Source organism: Drosophila eugracilis, unplaced genomic scaffold (genome assembly GCF_018153835.1).
Source record: "Drosophila eugracilis isolate 14026-0451.02 unplaced genomic scaffold, ASM1815383v1 contig_2146, whole genome shotgun sequence".
NCBI classification, from domain to species: domain Eukaryota; kingdom Metazoa; phylum Arthropoda; class Insecta; order Diptera; family Drosophilidae; genus Drosophila; species Drosophila eugracilis.
The window spans coordinates 95,167-104,619 of NW_024573029.1; the positions used below are offsets into that span (position 1 = coordinate 95,167).

The window sequence follows — 9,453 nt, forward strand, 5'->3', positions numbered from 1 at the left end:
GCCCCAAATGCGAATTGTTTTTTACCAATCTAGCCTAACGCCGACGAAACCCGGAAAACCGAAAATGCGCTTAAGGCTTAAGAATACGTATTTAAGAAATGCCACTGCTACGTGGCACTATTTTTCGTCTGGAAACGCCCACTCTAACGCCCACAAGCCGCGAAAAACTGTGGCGTCCATAATATTATTATAAATGGTTTCGTTTGACCTTGTTACAGCTAAAGCCGAAGGCGGATGAGCAGCGGCGGGTATATCAGCACTTTTAGTTTGTTTTGATTATCCAGTTTCGCATGCGCTTTACTGTTACTTTGCAGGGCATGCGCTTTTGGGAGCTTTGTATAACTGCTGTAGCTCGAAACTGTGGCCGTTAAGCTGTACTCTTTGCATTCGGCGTGATTTTGTTGCGGAGTTAATTTGGTTTGATTTGAACTTTTAATAAAAATTTGGAAATTGAACTGCCCCGATGTATTTATTCTAGAGCAACTAAAAACTCTTAGTTTCTCAACATTTTGGCGACCCCGACGTGATCACAGCGCGTTTTGAATATTGTAATCGGTTAAAAAGTGGCACGGAAACTTGTTGACCTGTAAGGAAATGGAGGAAATGGAACCAAGGCTGCGATTCGCACCGAGGAATCGACCATTATGACCCTGGAACCAATGGCGAAGCTTCTGCGTGTCCGATTTGCCACGCTTCAGGAAGAATTGGAGGAGCTAAGTCATTGTGAAATCGGAACTGATTTGTATTGAAAATTCTCTCAGCTAGCGACGGCACGTCGACATCCAGGTGGAGGTTGCCAAGCGCTCCAGTACAGTTGCTGCCCTCTCTACGCTGGTGGTAGGACCACCAATTTTACTGACGTAAGTTATGATTTTGCCTTTGATCTTTTGCGTAACCGTTTCAATCGACGACTAATATTTCAGGCTTACATCAATGAGATTATGCATCTAAGGGTAACCGAGCCGGTATCCGTTGCAACTTTTCAGGAGTTATCCGACCGATTCAATGGTAATATACGGGCACTCCGCTTGCTTCCTCATCCAGATCATCTTTCAACAGCGGGACCCTGCCACAAAGGCGAAGACTCTCTAGCAGGATACACCGCTGTCAGCCAGCCAACTTGGGGATCTATGGCTGGGAACAAAGATGCCGTACACTTGAGACCGTGTATTTGGCCTTAGTTTCGCATCTGCCAGCGGATCAAGTGAGCCGACGTAGGCCGTGGAATAATCGTTTCTGCATGCTCATTAATGCGCCGCCTGCTCCGTGTGCCCTGTGTGGTATCCTGTCCCATGCTTATCCTTCTTGCCCAATGTTCCCCGCCTTGTCAGTTGAGAAACGACACTTTAAGTCCGGCGTCTTGCCCTCTACTTCATTAGTCCGTAGGTGCTCATCCTGGCTTTACGACGTCTCAGGCACCGTCAAATAACGCCACACTGAAGGAGTGTTCTGGTCAACCACCAATATTCTCGTTCGTGACCGATCACCACTTGATTCCGCCTCGCAAGTTCATGTCATCACATCGAGGCTGGCGAGCCAACTTCAGCTTTATCGGTCCGAATGCACTGTAGCGGTGACCGGCCTTGGAGACACTGAAGTCACTACGGATGGAGCATCTGTTAATGTTTGCCTGAATTCGGTATGTATTGATGCAGTTGTGACGTCTCACATCGCAGAGCATAAACCTGGTCAGAACATTGATGTATCCGACTAGAAGGTTCCTACCAATGTGGTTCTGGTAGATCCCAACTTCCACAGAGCGCAGCCTGTGGATTTGCTGATTGGAGCCAGGGTGCTCTGCTCTCAGTTGAGCAAATCTAACTAGGATACGGTCTGCCTTTTGTGCAGAATACGCCGCTTTGGTAGATTCTGGAGATGGTTTTACCCTAGGAAAACCTTGTGTAGCCGCTTTATCAGCGGTCTCCTGCTTCCTGAGCTCAACCTGCCAGGCTGAGGAGGTTGAGCTGCAGAACCTGAACGATCGTCTGGCTATCTATATTGACCGTGTGCATTTCTTGGAGACAGAGCAGTCCCGCCTGAGTATCGAGGTGCAGACCACCAGGGAAACGGTCACACTCGAGACGACCAATATCAAGAAGATGTTCGAGGCTGAGCTGCTGGACACGCGTCGTCTTCTGGATGATACGGCTAGGGATCGTGCCCGTGGCGAGATCGATAGCAAGCGTCTGTGGGAGGAGAACGAGGAGCTGAAGAACCGTCTGGACAAGAAAACCAAGGATTGCAGCACTGCTGAGGGAAATACCCGCTTCAATGAGCTGGCCAATGCCGATCAAAAGAAGATGAACTAATCGATATGACCAAGGAGTTGGACCGTCTGCGCCAGCAGAGACACGGTCGCGTTTTGACTTGAAAAATACCATCTAGAGCCTGCGTGAGGTCCTGACGTTTAAGGATCAGATCCACTCACAGGACATCTGTCGTCTGTAAGAAGACGCTGCACGCAGATCCAACTCTACGCTCAAATCCATCAAAGAGTTGCGCTCGACTCGTGTTTGTATTGACGGTCTAAATGCCAAGACTCGTAGGCGAATTGGAGCTGGAACTGGATACCACTCGTGAGCGTCACGGGCAAGAGGGTGCTCAGCTCGAAAAGGAGCTTATTCGACCGCGCGAAAAGATCATCATCAACTGCGGGAGTACCAGTAAATTGAGGTCTCACAGGATTTGGAAATCGCTGCCTATGACAAGGACTTCTATCTGTCAGCTAATGCCAAAGTCAATGTGGAGAACAAGGAGATCGATCCCGAGGGCAAAGTCGTGAAGCATAAGGGAAGAATAATGACAACGATGAGAAGGCCATTGGAAGCTGGCAGCTGCAGCGTTTTGATCAACGAGGGCGGTCTTTCCACTACCTATAAGTTCCATCGTTCCTGAACCTTGTTGTCGTACTTAAGACAGCTTTTAAAACGACAAGGCGTGTGGGGTCTAGGCTGTATCTGCTGCCCCTCAAGGACTTTGTTAAAGGCCAGCCTTCAACGGGGGGAGGATATTGAGCCAAGCAGCCAAAGCCAAAGACGGATAAGCAGCGGCGGGCTTATCAGCAGTTTCTAGTTTGTTTTGATTATCCAGTTTCGCATGCGCTTTTGGGAGCTTTGTTGAACTGCTGTAGCTCGAAGCTGTGGTAGTTAAGCTGTACTCTGTGCATTCGATGTTGCGGAGTTAATTTGGTTTGATTTGAACTTGTAATACTAATTTGGAAATTGAACTGCCCCGATGTATTTATTCTAAAGCAACTAAACACTTAGTTGCTCAACAGACCTTGTATAACTTATTTCTGTTAATATCTATCGATTTACCAAAGATTTTATAAGTCGGAGCACTTTTTCGATATTTATAAAGAAATTTAAGTTATAAGGCCTCACTTGGGCAGTGACGTCACTATCAGTTTCTATGACAATAGGTGGCGCCTTGTGAATTTCCACTAGCAAAATGAATATTTTAAAATTGTGTAAAACAGTAACGGATATCTTATTGTCGCGAAACTCGACTATAGCGTTTCTTCTTGTTTTTACTGTTAATAATTGTATTTTTATATTATGAATTATAAATCCCCGCATTATATATAGTTGCTTTTTTGTCTGAATGACCTATACATTTACTTTGAATTTTATATAAAAATTGGTTTTTCGCATATAATTAAATTACCTTGATTCGAGTACTGGAAATTCAAAATAATGCCAAATATCTTATTAGTTGTAGCCGAATTTTGTTTTCTACAGTTTTACAATTAAACTGAATTACGAAACGTTAATTATCCCTTATTTGAACGGAGCTGATGACTCCCAGGTTGTAAGGTGTACAAAGGGGTTACCATCGAGAGGTTGGGTGAAAGATGAAAGGTGAAAAGTAGGGTGGCAATACACGAAGCCATTTACATCTGTGACATCGCAAGTGATCAACTTCTCTCTTCTTTCCTGTAAACTCTAGATTATTTTTTTCTTTTTTCCCGAATTGATTCTTCCGCTCTCCCGCTTTAGTATCTAGATATTTAACTTGTCGCCAGCACGTTCAATTATTGGCTTATTTATGTTATTGTGTAGGCAGTGTTAGGCCATGTACGAAGCAAGACCTCCATCCCCAAAGCCGACGAGCTAGAGCCGGACTTGAAGTTAAGGAAGTGCACAAGCGCAATTTCGCGGTAAATCTAACTGGTCTTACAAGGTTGAGCAACCAATCACGTCTTCGTCGCAATGACTTACCCACCCAATGACTAACATGAGGCATGCGTAACCTGTCATAGTATACGGTTGGATCGATTAAAAATTAAGAAAAATTCAATAAAGTAAAGTTATTAGTTAAAGTATATATATTAAAGTATATATATATATATATATATGTCGGAGCAAGTTCAGTAATTTGAATTGCGCGCCTAAGTCTAGAATTGCACGCCTGAGTCCTGAGGCGAATTGTGTAGTGTTGCAAAAGGCGAGAGCCTTTGTATACTGTACAACACTAGAAAAAGTGAGACGACAGCATATGCGGTTGTCAGTGTGTCTCAGTGTAAGGTTGATAGAATGAGACCACAGGCGTGTCTCGGATCTCTCCGATCTTATTTTACGTGGCGTGTTCCACACTGAAGGGATTACTACCACGGCACTCGAATATACCTACAAGTAGGCATATAGTGCATGGGCAAGGATGGTACGCCTGCCAGCGCCCCAGACTAGAAGCTATAGCTATGTACATAGCAACCACTCTGGTACCTGTCGAATATGCGCTTGCCGGGCAACATACTCCCTCTGGATAAGAGGCGAGGTGTATCTATCACCTCTGCCGCTCTATGGGTCGCAGCACCCGAGTTGTATAACGCAACTCCACGTCGAATCAAGAAGATTCTACCCGCGATTTAGGTATCAACCACAGCCACCACGATACTCCCACCACGATACTCCCTCAACTGGTAGTGCTTGGACACTATCCAACCCGTGGTACCGAAGTTTGTGGGCTCGGTGACCCACCCCTTTAGCTCCGACAAGCTCGGATGGGGGGCCCTGCCAAGTTAGACGCCTCTTACGACAAGCTATGGCGAACTGTGGCAGAATTCTAGGCCGCCAACCACACGGCACAGAAAAATTGGCCTTAAAGGCCCCTCCTCCTTCGAAACACTTCCTCAGCAAACTCCGTGAGTCTCTTGGTCCTGTCGCTGCTCTCCAGAATCCTTCCAAATGTCCAGCTTCCGCCAACGTGCTGCAAACCGAGTCCATCAAGGTCTCGCAAGTCTGCATAAAGGGGGCAAGCACATAGGATGTGCTCCCAGTCCTCATTTGGATCGCCGCATGAGCATGCGGGGGAATCGCTGAGGCCTCTGCTATGCAGAAATGCGTTGAACGACCCGTGCCCTGTCATCAAGAATCCTGCGCGCATCGAGGAACCGAAATACGGATTCCGGTAGACGAACCCTGCATCCGGGATGAACTTGTGAGTCACCCGACCGAGCGAATCACCATCATCCCATCTGCTCTGTTAGTCCGACAGGAGGCATTCGTTTACTCGCGCAACTCGTTGAGTCCAGCTCAGACCCGCCAGTCGTTCTCCTCCAACGGGTATCCACGCTTCAACTTGTACTTGACTGCTACTTTCATAGCAGCTAAGTCAAGAGGCGGGGCTCCAGCAAGTACCTGCAGCGCCAGGGTTGACACTGTGCGGCATACCGGGAGGCATCCTAAAAGGATCAGCCTCTGGCAGGCAAGAAGTCGCCTCCTGGCTACAACTTGCCTCGTCGTCACGACATACCATACCGAGGCACCAAACAGAGTACAGGGCTCCATGAGTCCGGCATAGATGGTCCGCCTGGCCCGAGGACTGAATCCCCAGTCGGCTCGTAGCACACGCGCCAATGCTCCCACGACTCCGGTCATTCGCTGACGCAGCGATGCGATGTGCATGAACATGCGCTCACTGACCGTGATGCCAAGGTACCGACAGCTGCGAACGTATGGGAGATTTGCTCCTGCAGATCTCACCAACGGGGGGCGCGCGAGGGCACCCTTCAGCAGCATAATCACCGTCTTGCTGGTGGAAACGGTTACACCGATTTCCGTACCCCACTATTCAACGATGGACATCAGTTGCGCTCCTTTGTCCTCCAGCACGGCTCGGGAGTTGGCTTCAACAAGAAGGAGCAGGTCATCCGCATACGCGCTTAAAGCGCAGTATGGCTGGAGACGCCGGAGCAGAACATCCATCAGCAGATCCCAAATAAATGGGCCACTAATGGATCCCTGCGGGCAACCTCTAGTTACTGGAACGTTCAAAGTTCCATAACTGCTTCGGATCTCTGCTCTTCTGTCTGAGAAGAAGCTCTGCCACAAGCTCAACTCTCGGCATCCCAAGTCGGCGAGTCGGCGCAGTGCAGCACTCCACTCGACGTTGTCAAACGCTCCCTTGAAATCCACGAAGATCACGAGCACGTATCGCGCCGGGCTGGCAGTGACACAGCTCTTCACGTGTCTCCAAGCATCGTCGACACATCGTCCTTGGCGAAATCCGAATTGCCATCTGCATCCTTCCGGAAGAACTTCTCTCACACGATTAACCATGATGGCCTCAAGCACCTTGCCAAATACTGGCAGCAGGCATATCCCACGGTACGACGAGGGTTCGCACCTATCCTTGTAGTGGCTGACCAAGGCAGAAGCTTTACTGGACTGAAGTTTGTAGAGTTCTGTAGCTCTCAGAAAATACAGCTTCATTTAATAGCAACTGGTGCTAGTCGCGCCAATGGTCAGGTGGAAAGGGTGATGAGTACTTTGAAAGATTTGTTGACAGTTGTGGAATCTAGTGAACGGTCATGGCAGGACTCTTTGGGAGAAGTGCAATTATCATTGAATCAATCAAGTCCTTTAGAACTATTAATTGGCAAGTGCTCACGACCACTGGGTCTGGTTCCTATTTGTGACGAGGAGAGCGAGGTAGATTTAGACAAACAAAGAAGAGAAGCTGTAAAGAATATGCAAAGTGCAGCACAATATGACAAAATAAGATTCGATAAGGGCAAAGCAAAAGTAGTCAAGTTTAGTGAAGGGGATTATGTCTTACTCAAAAATAATGAGCGACAACAAACGAAGTTAGATCCAAAGTTTCGTGGACCCTTTATTGTGACAGAAGTTTTAGACGGCGATCGGTACAACTTACGGTCTATTACAAGTAAGAGACAGTACAAGTATCCCCACGAAAGTTTACGCAAAATGCCGGAAGGGCAGGTACCAAGCGAGCTAGATATAGATGGGGATGAAGTGAGTTCATCTGATGAAGCGGTTGAAGACCAATGTGGCATTGGTGAGAGTGAAACGGGCGAAACAGACCGTAGAAACTAGTGTGGCATTAGTGGAATGGAAGACCAGTGTGGCACTGGTGTATTATAATGTGTTGTCAATGCTACGTGGTGGTACCTGGCCCGGAGGTTAAGAAATGAAAAAGGAGAAAATGTTACATAAAGAAAAAGTTGAAGGAAAAGAGAGAAAGAATTTCAAGTTAAGAACGAAGATGTGTAAGATTTTGCCTTAAGAGAAATGAAAATTTATAATTGATAAAGAATTTAAGTTTGTTAAATAAAGTTTGAATCGAATGATGGCTTGCTTCTCTTTGATTACACGAGGACGTGTAAGTGGTCAGGATGGCCGTGTCGGAGCAAGTTCAGTAATTTGAATTGCGCGCCTAAGTCTAGAATTGCACGCCTGAGTCCTGAGGCGAATTGTGTAGTGTTGCAAAAGGCGAGAGCCTTTGTATACTGTACAACACTAGAAAAAGTGAGACGACAGCATATGCGGTTGTCAGTGTGTCTCAGTGTAAGGTTGATAGAATGAGACCACAATAGAACCCGTATGGGTGTGAGTGTGGTAGTGCAGAGAACTGAAATCGTTCAGTTGGATTGTAAAATAGTAAGAGATCAACACACGCTGAGCCTCGCTTCACTATTTTTAGCGATAATAATAAAAAGATGGCTGAAATAAACCCACAGACGCAACCAACAAACGATGAAGCAATTGATGCTTCTACATCAGAAGTGGGATCTAACTCCGGATCTACAGTATTTGCGGATCAGTTTCGTGCCTTGATGGAACAGCAAAATCGAAGTTTTATGCTACTAGCAAACACGTTGCATACGGCGTTTCGAGAGCCTCTTCAAAGTAACGGCATCGTTTTGCCGAAATTTAATTCGGACGTCTCTGGAGCAGATGCAATTCAGTGGTGCGCGACTGTGGACATCATTTTGAGCGAAAAACCGCTGGAAGGCAGTGCATTAATAATGGCATTAACGCAGTCTCTTGAAGGAAGCGCTTCACAGTGGCTATCGCAGATCTGCTACCCTGGAATCACATGGCAGCAGTTTAGGCAGTTGTTCGAGCAGCGGTATGAAAATACTGAGACACCGGCGGCCGGAATTCTCAACCTGTTGGGTAGCCAACCAAATGCTGACGAGAGTCTTGCCGTTTATGCGAGCCGAAAAATGACGTCACTTGTCACAAAATGGCGTGATATGGAAAAAGAAGAAATTGCCGCATCTGTGATACTTGGGCATCTAGCACATCATGACCATAGATTGCAGCGCGTAGCATACACAGCAAGTATTCACACCAGACGCGAGCTGCAGTCTGAGCTGCAAGTGTTTTCATTAGACAAAAAGCGATCCAACTTCTCGCACGAGGAGCCGAGTGCTAAGCGTTTTAAATCATCTGCAGTTAATTGCCACTCCTGTGGTCAGTTTGGTCACAAAAAGGCAGAATGCAGAGTGAGGAAGCAGTGATCTACTGGGGAGAATTATGGAGATAATCGAGGGATGTCACATCGTGCCAAGACCACCATAATATGCTACCGTTGCAACGAACCGGGACATATTTCTACTCAATGTCCAAAGAGAACTGCTGGAAAAGAATCTGGATCGCGCACACATAACCGAGTTGAGATGTGTGTGGTGGAAGAACCACATTTAATGGGGAAAAATGTTCATTTATGAGGAAAACCGTACAGTATTTAGGATACGAAGTACAGGCTGGGGAAATCCGCCCCAATTTACGTAAGATTGAGGCCCTAAGTGCATTGCCACCACCCATGGACTTGGGTTACTACGTTAAGGCAATTTATAGGATTGGCCTTTTCTCAGTTAACGAAACCTCTGTATTCTCTCATTTCTGAGAAAAATAAATTTGTCTGGAAAAATGAACATGAGGTAATACGTAAACAAATTATTAGAATTCTCACAAGTAAGACAGTTTTATCGATATTCAATCCACAATACCCTATAGAACTCCATACGGATGCAAGTGTTGTAGAATACTTCAGTAAGACTACTAGGCTTTGTGAGTCAAAGTACACATCGTATGAGTTAGAAACTCTCGCGGTTATCAATGCCGTTAAACACTTTAAACATTATCTGCATGGAAGAAGGTTTGTTCTTTTTATACCCGTTACTCGTAGAGTAAAAGGGTATAC

The 9,453-nt window shown here is 46.4% G+C and overlaps 2 pseudogenes; both read left to right on the top strand.

The window, feature by feature from the left end:
• Positions 1–941: 941 nt before the first annotated feature.
• Positions 942–2,895, top strand: LOC121529948 (annotated as a pseudogene).
• A 1,467-nt stretch (positions 2,896–4,362) lies between these two features.
• LOC121529949 lies at positions 4,363–8,977 on the top strand (annotated as a pseudogene).
• Positions 8,978–9,453: the final 476 nt, after the last annotated feature.